This window comes from Carcharhinus amblyrhynchos, chromosome 9, assembly GCF_965287045.1.
Source record: "Carcharhinus amblyrhynchos chromosome 9, sCarAmb.v2.hapA, whole genome shotgun sequence".
NCBI lineage: Eukaryota > Metazoa > Chordata > Chondrichthyes > Carcharhiniformes > Carcharhinidae > Carcharhinus > Carcharhinus amblyrhynchos.
In genome coordinates, this window is record NC_137332.1 from 58183906 (window position 1) to 58194380 (window position 10475).

Consider the following 10475-nt stretch of genomic DNA (forward strand, 5'->3'; position numbering starts at 1 on the left):
CTAAAGTCTGTGTTGGGATCCCATGGAAGTCCTGATGTGCTGACTTTGTCTGAGAATTTACCTCAGTTGTTATCCAGGAAATAGTGAACAAATAATCCTTGTTTAACCTGGATAACTTTACAATTAACCTCTCAGTCAGCCACACTGAGCCCTCTCCAACTGCTCTCTACCTACTCCTCTATCGATTCACCCCTGACCTGACAACTCCACCAGCCAATTATTCGCCTTCCACTGACTCAATCTGACTAGCTTCTGACATGACAATGCCTCCCAACTCATCAAGCCCTGCCTACCCCCTCTTTCTACCTATGCACTTAGTCTCTTAGCGCTTGCTATCCAACCACCCTGAATACCTGCCACCACACCTGCCCACTTGCCATCCAATCCATCTGACACCTTACCACCCATCTCACCAGTCACACTGCCAACCTACTCAATTATCACCTCACCCACTACCTGCTATCTTATCTACTGGACGCAGTCTAATCCAATCTACTGACCCAACCTGCCCAGCCCTCAGCACCCCCTGACCTCAAATATCCTCCACGAACAGACATGACTAGTCCCCAACCAGTCAACCTCTCCTATTGACCTGACCACACCCTGACCCACTTACCATACCACCCATTGACTCACCCTTCCCATTCACTGCCTTATCTACTCACCCACTCACTAATGTTTGTCTATGCCGATTCAATAACATTCACACTGTACACTTAAATTGTGCAGTTGTGCAGTAAACATGGTGCTGATTCTCTCCACTGCTCTCTGCTTGGATTCCTGCGCAAAGTTCTTCTGAAGTGTGGATTGGAAATCTGGCCTTTTTTTAAAAATACATCACTTTTATTTCCTTCTTTTCAACCAAATACAGATGGGACTTTTTAAATGCATCCAGGTAAGTGGGCAATTTTCAGTCTGATTAGTTTCAGGTGTAACAGTTTCGACTCAGGTTAGAAGATTTGGGCCATTGTGTTTTAACATCAAATCTAAAAGAAGACATAGGGAGGGAAGGGAATAATTGATTATGCCTGCTATCATGCATTGAAAGCATGATTTTTATTTACCTTGTCCACGATCCTATTGAGGCAGGCAGTATACTATGCGGTTTACATCAGCAGGGGACTAGGTTCATACAGCGACAGTGTTCCGCATCAAGGATGATGGACAGCTAGCCTGCATTCTTAAATGCTGCCTGTACCACCATTCCTTCCCCACCACTGTCCACCAATCCACCCCACAAAGCGATGATACATTCTAATACAGTAGCTCTGGAAAAGTTTCAGGGAGGCTTAGAAGAAGACTGCAAATGCGGCAACAGTTCCGGAAAAGGGCTCCTAGGTTCTTGACATAGCGCTGGCAGCCTTAGAGGTCAAGATAAGAGAGAAACTGTTTTCACAACCCAATCTCATGAAGAGAATGGGAGTAGCCAACCAGGTGATTTTGCCGAGGCTAGCTTGAAGATGTGGCTGCAGGAAGTTTGATGATCTCATACAAGTTATCAAGATCAGGGAAGGGATCTTCAAATGACACATTCCAATCACCAATGTCTTAGGTCTCTCAATGCACCACAGTGTCAAGATCCATCCATCAGCCAGCAGGACTCCTGTCAAACACTAAGGTGCTGCACCTTTACACACATGTCAATACTGCCAGCCTTACATTCTCCTCCCCATAACCTCCACCTAGTAATTGGCCTCTTACAGCAAATCAAGCAAACACATCACAACACATTTAGTGGTATTCTTCTATCTATTGTAGTGACAATATCCCATTACCGCAAGGAGCAGCAGAGAACCACTAAGGGATACTCCATTAAGTCCTTTGGAAGTGATAGTGCTTCACATTGTGGAATCTGCAGTAACTGGGGCCATTACACCCAGCCATGCTGAAAACATTCAGGATGATGGTATGTTTCTGCCTTATGCATCTTCTTAAATCCTACTTTCTCCTCATCCTGTTACCTGGAATGAAGTGCAAGCTGTAGGTGGTGTGGTCATTGATCTCTTATTTTCCACCCCACCCCATTTCCCTCACTACAACCTTCCTTACCCAATTTCACTTCATCTAACACTTGCAGCCACCAGCTCCAGAGCTAGTACACATTTGGGGTTATCATGTGATAAGTTACCAGGTATGAGTGGACAGCAACAAGACTATGAGAATGGATTGCACATGTGCTAGTTCCTCAAAGGGTGAGGTCATAAATGAGTTCTGTTGCAGGAGGTTCAGATCAAGACTTTGATCAAGAAAATGTTGATGGGGATGCTTATGCAAATGCTTCGTGCACTGGTAGGGATGTCACAGAGCCTGTTGTCAGTACAAATGTGTATGGAGGGGTCTGGTCCTAACTTGACAAAGGACATCAACAAAGCTTGAAACCCAAGTGGTGGCCAGTTCCATGACAACACTTGTGGCCTCAGCTGTTGTGCAGTACCTGGTGGTGGGCCTCTGTTTTAGCACTAGCAGAAGTCAATCAATATCTGAGTGCTGCTGTAGAATTTCAGACTGAGGTTATGAGACCCATGCTTGATACTGTGCAAGACTAGTTTGGTGGGATAGCACTCAAAGATGGCTGCAGGTACCAGTTCTCAAAGGGGAATGCAATCCAGTAATCTGTGCTCCAACAGATTACTAGAATTATTGAGGTGTTGCCCATGAGAGCGGCAATAGTTCCATGTTATACGAACCTCCTGTTCACCTGACGAAGAGGGAAACCTCGAAAGCTTGTGCGTTTACTATCAAATAAATCGGTTGGACTAAAACCTGGTGTTGTCAGACTTTTTACTGTATTCTCCTAAGAAGACAGTATTCATGCTCTTGTCACTTGCACGCTATCTGTACCCTTGCTTCTGTCCTTCAAACAGCAAGCTGCCCAGGCAATATGGTCCACAATTGTCAGGCAATCTTTACCTGGGGACTTCCGGAAAGGGGTCTATCCTAATGCATCTTTGGGTCTGCCCGCCCATATCACCACCCCCAGTTACGATGCCCTATAGTCTGGAAGTGACAGCATTTATGGCACAGAAGGAGGCTATTTGGCCTATCAAATCAGTGTCGGCTGTCTGTAGAGTGGAAAATTTCATTCCACCTGACTACTATTCATGACTTGGAGTATCAGGTGTAATTGACAAATTACATCCAGAATATACATGACACTGCACAAGGTATATTTACTTCTATGTTTCTGCACAAACATGCCCCTGAATATAAAATCTCCCATGAGCCAGTGCGATCATTCAGTGTTAATGGAACATAATTAATTCATCATTGGAACAGGGACAAATGGGCCTCCAGCTGCGAAGGTGTAGTATAAAAGGTAAGTGAAAATCACCTACAGAGTCAAGCTCGAGATCACAAGATAAGTAGCAATATTCCTTCAGGTTGAATTAACTAGTATTTCTGCAGCAGCAAGGTAGACCTGTGGCCTCACTTGACCCCTGATCGGATGATCAATGCTGAATTAATGTGGCTACAGATGCCTATGCACCTGAGAATATGGGTGTAGTAATTGTACACATATAATGGGTGTAATCCTTCCTTTTTGACCTAGGGGCATGGCCAGTTTTGTGTAGGGAATGGTTTGAGCAAAGGGACTATTAACCAATGTAAAAGTTTGTGATGCTCAAGTGTAATATAGTTATGGATGCAAATTGCATGCCTAACATATTGACTTTGAAAGCAACTCATTGTGACTTAGAGTTAAGAAGAGTTTGTTGCAACTATATACATATATCTATGAACAAGAAATGGTTTGACAGAACTACAATACACGTCTAACTCTTCTGCTCCTTGGCTCCAATGGAAGTTTTTCCCCTGACCCAGAATGTGTGCTTTTGCACGCAATTGGCTCAGCTTCCCATGCTGTTTCTCCATGAGGTCTGGCCTGATTACATGATAGTTAGAGATTCCCCCCTTAAAGTAGCCATGCTACAACACTTCCTCCCTGCTGCCCACCCCCCCTCTGCCCACCACCTGCCAACTTTGGTGTTACTTATGAAACAAAAGGAACAGCATTAAACAAGTATACACAACTCATCAAGACATAAGGGACACCATCAGGAAAAACTCATTGCAAATTCAATCTAACAGCAGTTTTTCTGGGCTCTAGTGGAACATCTCAATTCAGTACTTCAGTCTTTAGTGAGTAAGGCATTTGAGCGGGCTATTGCAAAAGGTAAACTTATCCATCTGAGGTTGCAATCCTCTTCAGCAGCTACTGTCTCCTCAGTTTCAGAAAATGCTGAGTGCCCTGGCACCCTACTTTTAACAAGGATCCCTGTACGTCATGATTTTGTTTCTGGGAGTCTTGCCTAGCCTCCATCTACCCTGCCAAATCTAGAAATACTAAATCTAAATGGTCTAGAGGCAATGTGTCAGTAGTAATTCAGCTGGTATGACTTCCTGTGGTTGTATTTGGTGTGGTATTGTATGACAGCAAGAAACTTGGTAAATGGAAAGGTAATGGCCCATGAGCTTGCTTCTTTGATTTGAATGTTTGTCAGCTCATTCTGCTAACCCACTGGAAGCTGGATAATAAAGTGCTGAGTCAACATGATGAAGAACATTTGACTTCAAAACTTCCAAATTCATCCACTGTAAATGCTCTACCATTGTCTGATGACCTGCAAAATCTATGTGTGGTCTTGCCCATGGCCTACCTGGCAACTCCCATGGGTGCATATTCACTGGTGGTGGCAATGCCTGTTCAGCTTCTCAATCAGGGCACTGGCTGACCATTCAATTTCTTTATCGACGCCTGGCCACCAAACATAACTTTGGGCAAGTGTTTATCTCACTTTACCCTGCATGTGCATTGTGCAATTCATGTAACAAAAGCTGTTGCCCCTGGGTGGCACTATAGAACGAATCTTCCCACAATAACATGCCATTCTCACATTATTTCCATTCTACACTGTTGATGTGGTTTTAAGCTGCTGTGACTTGTCATATTGCCATCCTTGCATTACCATCCTCTTCGGTTTTGATAACACTGGGTCTCTTCCGGTCCAAGTTTTTATGTGATTTGCTGAAACGAACAAAGTCTATATCAATGTACCTAATTTCTTTTGGTACCGGTGGTGAAGATTTGCTTGTGTAGAGGCAAGCAGCTCAGTGCATCTGCTTTTGATATTTGTGTTCCTGGATAATGCTGGAAAGAGTAGCTGCATGCAGCTAACAATAGAGCCCATCTCTTTACCCTCACAGAGGAAATCAGTGGCACGAGTGTATCCTCTCAGAATGAACCCAAAGAAAGCTTATGATCTGGTACTATGGTAAAATGTCTGCCATGTATATAGATGAAACTCCTTCATTGCATAAACCACATTGTCCATCTGAGAATACATTTTTTCTGCATCTGATAATGTTCTTCATGCAAATGCAATTAACTTTTGCTAATGTTATGCCGCTGTTTAAAAAAGGTAGCAGGCAAAAAGCAGGGAATTATAGGCCGGTTAGTTTAACATCTGTTGTTGGAAAAATGCTTGAATCTGTCATCAAAGAAGAAATAGTGAGGCACTTGGAAAGGAATGGTTTGATAGAGCAGACGCAGCACGGATTCGTTAAGGGGAAGTCGTGTTTGATGAATTTATTGGATTTCTATGAGGATGTGACTAGTGCGGTAGACAGAGGAGAACTGGTGGATGTGGTGTTTTTAGATTTTCAAAAGGCGTTTGATAAGGTGCCGCACAAAAGGTTGCTTCAGAAGGTGAGGGGGCATGGAGTTGGGGGTAAGGTGTTAGCGTGGATAGATGATTGGTTGTCTAATAGGAGGCAGAGAGTTGGTATCAATGGGTGCTATTCTGATTGACGGTTGGTGACTAATGGAGTGCCGCAGGGATCGGTGCTGGGGCCTCAGCTATTTACCATTTATATAGATGATCTGGAGGAGGGGGCTGAGTGTAGGGTGACAAAATTTGCTGATGACACAAAGATGAGTGGAAAAGCAAATTGTGCGGAGGGTGTGGAAAGTCTGCAAAGGGATCTGGATAGGCTGAGCGAGTGGGCGAGGACCTGGCAGATGGAGTACAATGTTAGCAAGTGTGAGGTTATTCACTTTGGCAGGAATAATAGGAGGAGGGACTACTATTTAAAGGGCGAAAAGCTGCAGCATGCTATGATGCAGAGGGACCTGGGGGTCCTTGTGCATGAGTCGCAAAAACCCAGTCTGCAGGTGCAGCAGGTGATCAAGAAAGCGAATGGGGTGCTGGCCTTTATAGCGAGGGGGATAGAATATAAAAGCAGGGAGGTCTTGCTGCAACTGTACAGGGCACTGGTGAGGCCGCAGCTGGAGTACTGTGTGCAGTTTTGGTCGCCGCACTTGCGCAAGGATATTTTGGCCTTGGAGGGAGTGCAGAGGAGGTTCACTAGGCTGATACTGGAGATGAGGGGGTAGGACTATGAAGAGAGACTAAATAGACAGGGTCTGTACTCGGAGTTTAGAAGGATGAGGGGGGATCTTATAGAGACGTATAAGATAATGAAAGGGATGGATAGGGTAGAAGTAGAGAGATTCTTCCTGCTCAGAAAGGACAGTAGGACTAGAGGGCACAGCCTCAAGATAAGTGGGGGGCACAGTTTAGAACAGAGTTGAGGAGGAACTTCTTCACTCAAAGGGTGGTGAATCTTTGGAATTATCTGCCTGTTGAAGTGGTGGAGGCTGCCTCGCTAAATATATTTAAGACACGGGTAGATAGGTTTTTGGTAGGCAAGGGAATTAAGGGTTATGGGGAAAAAGCGGGAAAGTGGAACTGATCCACTTCAGATCAGCCATGATCTTATTGAATGGCGGGGCAGGCTCGAAGGGCTAGATGGCCTACTCCTGCTCCTATTTCTTATGTTCTTATGTTCCAGTCCATCTGACATCTTATCAGACAAAGTTGTTCCCACACCATAAGGTGAGGCATCACATGTATTTACAAATGGTTCAGTTGGGTCGTAATGTACAAGTAGTACCAATTAATTTAAAGCCTGCTTTACTTTGGTAAATTCTTCATTTTGGGTTTTCCCCTGCTTTCCAATGCTGATGCTTCTTCAAAGGCTGGTGTAGTGGGTTTAAGATTGTTGGGGCATTTTTCAGGAATCTTCTGTAAAATTCACCATTACCAGGAATGATTTTAATTCAGACACATTCTTAGGCTGTGGTATTTCCTTTCTGTCTTTAGCTATATCTTCTAAAGGGCATAAGCCTTTAGTGTCCATCCTGAAACCCAAGTATGTAACTTCATCCACCTGGAGTATGCATTTTTCTCATTTCAAACGGACTCCCACCTCTTTACATCTTCTCAAAACTTCTTCTAAGTTTGATCAGTGTTTCTCAGATGAGGCTTTTGTAATCAGGACATCGTCTAGACACAGCTCTACGTTAGGGATACTCTGTAATAAACCTTCCATTGTATGTTGGAAAATGGCGCAAGCCAATGAGACTCCTCCAAAAGGTAAACATGTACTGGTATAGCCCTTTATGGGTGTTGATAATAACCAATTTCTGAGACTCCTATCCAACTCCAGCTGCTGGTAAACATGACTGAGGTCTAACTTGGTGTAGTTCAGACCCCCTGCTAATTTCACATGGAGGTTCTCAATTTTAGGAGTAGGGTACCTATCTGTCTGAGCTCCTCCAATAACAGTTAGCTTATATCCTCACATATTCTTACAGTATGATTTGGTTTGAGGATAAGAACTGCGGGTACAGCCCATTCAGAGAACTGTACAGTTTTTATAACACCTAAATCTCCCAGTCTTCCAAACTCTACTTCAACCTTCGACCTTGTGATGCATAAGGCACGAGGTGAACCTGAAAAAACATTGGCATTGCCTCAGGATTCAGATAAATTTTGGCTTTGGTTGTTTTGATTCATCCCAGTTCCTTTAGAAAAACCTCTGAATATTTACACAATAACTCTTGAAAACCTTCATCCTGTAAGTTTAATATTTCCAACCAATTTTATCTGTTACTAATCCCAGCCCATTAGAACAGGGTCTGTGACCCTCAATTACAAGAATTATGAGAGTTTAGCTGTTTGGTTTCTGTTGGATACAATAATTACTGCTGACACTCCTGTCTTCAGTGTCTCCTGTATATGTAGACAAAATGCTTCCTGATCCACTCACCTTCCAAAAGGTCTTCAACCATTGAAATTAATAAAATGCTGCTGCTTCAATGAGTGTTGCCACGCCTCCTGTGTTGACCTGCATTTTAAGGGAACTGCTATTTACCATCAGGGATATCTCTGTGAGAACCATCTTGTTTACTTGGACCTGGTTTAGGGCAAGTGACTTGGGACTTTAGTCAGGCTCCTCATCCAGTTCCTTTAACAGAATTGAACAAACTGTTAGGTTTTTTTGCATGTTCAGTACTGACTGCTTCACTTTGCATCATGCATGTACATGCATCACTCCCCAAAAGAACATCTTACCCAGGCCCAACACCCTTCTCTATCTCTGTAGCCCTGCACATTTACCACAGCCAATCCACTTAACCCACACATCTTTGGACTGTGGGAGGAAACCAGAGCGCCCAGAGGAAACTCAGACATGGGGAGAACATGCAAACTCCACACTGTCACCCAAGGCTGAAAGCAAACCTGTGTTCCTGGCATTGTGCGGCAGCAGTGCTAACCACTGCTGTCCTTGGCAGGCATCTTCTGACCACTGGCGTCTGAATAGGCTCCACAGAGAGAGAGCATTCAACCCCATGGTTGGTAACTCCTCAGTTATTGTGTCATCATCAGATGCAGCAGCCACTGGCAGAGGAGGGGAGGAGCAACCAGAGAGGAGCCCACAGAGACAGCAGGCAGCTTGTCTGCTGTCATGAGATACATTTGCACCTTCCTGCTCACCATTGATGGATAGAGATCTAGCAAAGAGATTAGGTGTCTTATTCATCTCTTGCCCTGGCAGTGACCTCCTGAGGTCACAGCTGGTGTTTTGGTTTGCAGGTCTGAGCGCAACTCTGAAACTGCTAATTCTGATCTCAATGGAGGAAGCTGTGCACTCAGTGTTAAGGGTCAACACAATGCCATACTCTGCATGGTCTTTTCCATGATGAAGACCATGGCACACAGACCCTCAGGGACTTCTGACACATTTTACTTGCTGGACATCCAACATCTGCCGGCTGATGGGCAACTCCAAAAGTTCATCATCTGGATATTTGGCATCTTGGTCTGTTTGATCTGCCATTATCAATTCTGCCCAAGACAAGGGCATTGTTTGTAAAGGTATTCCCTTGCCGCATTGATGGGGATGTGTCAACGTACCCAACACTTCGCCTGATTGGTGATTCTAGCATATGTGTGTGTGTAATTATAAGCATATAAGTATGTAATAACACGTACATCACAATGGGAACATTGAAGGACCTCAGTTGCTGGTCCCACCAGTGTCAAAGTCTATGATTTCAATACCAGGAAGGTAGAAATACATGCATTCATTGTAACAATTGTCATGATTCTCCTCTTTTATAAGTTTTGACCTTTGGTCAATGTTAAACAAGCAAAATTCAACTATGTTTCATATTACAATGATGCCATACTTGACACTGTCTTACCATTTGTGTTGGGTGAAGTTCCATTCTTTGCTGGTGGAGCGCTCTTAAATTGATGTTGTTAGTTGTCTTCTTTCTTCAAGCATGCTCAGAATTCTATAAGGACATAAGCAGAATGCTTCGTGACATTACGTTAGTACCTTACCAATTCAATCATCTTTATTTCTTCCCCTCTAATGCCCCCCCCCCCGATTATCTTGTGCCATTACCTGACAATCTAGTTGCTAATCTACAAATCCAAATTAATTCAGCGAATACTAAAGCTACTACAGGAGACATTATTACTTCTTGTTCAGTAAGATTATGAATCCATTGAGGTAATCTACTGATATTTACCACTTCAGGATTACTCATTAAGATATGGTTTCAACTGAGTCCAGCATCGTCACTGGGCTTCTCATCACTGAGGACACATGTTTGTCCTGCAATGATCACATCATGAGGGCCTTCCCACTTGCCTCCAGTCCTTTTCTGTCTGTCATGAGTTTCACAGTTATCTAACCACCTGGTGCAGGCAACTTAGTAGTGTTCTCCTCTGCTAGTTTCATCCAGTTTATGTGCTGTTGCTGTCTTTTAAGAGAATGTAAACAATCAATTGAATCTCTTGTGCACTGAAACACTGCTCTTTGACTGATTTCAAGTTCTCCTCCTCTTGTTATTGCTTCCTCTGGGAGGTGCATTGCTCTTCCTGTCATTAGTTCAAAAGGGATTAATCTTGTTCCTCGAAAAGGAGTAACTCTCTGTCGTAACAATATTGCAGGTAAAGCCAGTACCCAATTGTTTCCTTTCTGTAAAATAGCCTTGGCCAGACTGTTCTTTATTGTCCTGTTTATCCATTGTACCATTTCTGAACTCAGATGGTGGTATGGTATGTGAAATGTTTGCTTTATTCTCAACATTTTACAGACATCTCTTAAATCTTTCCCTG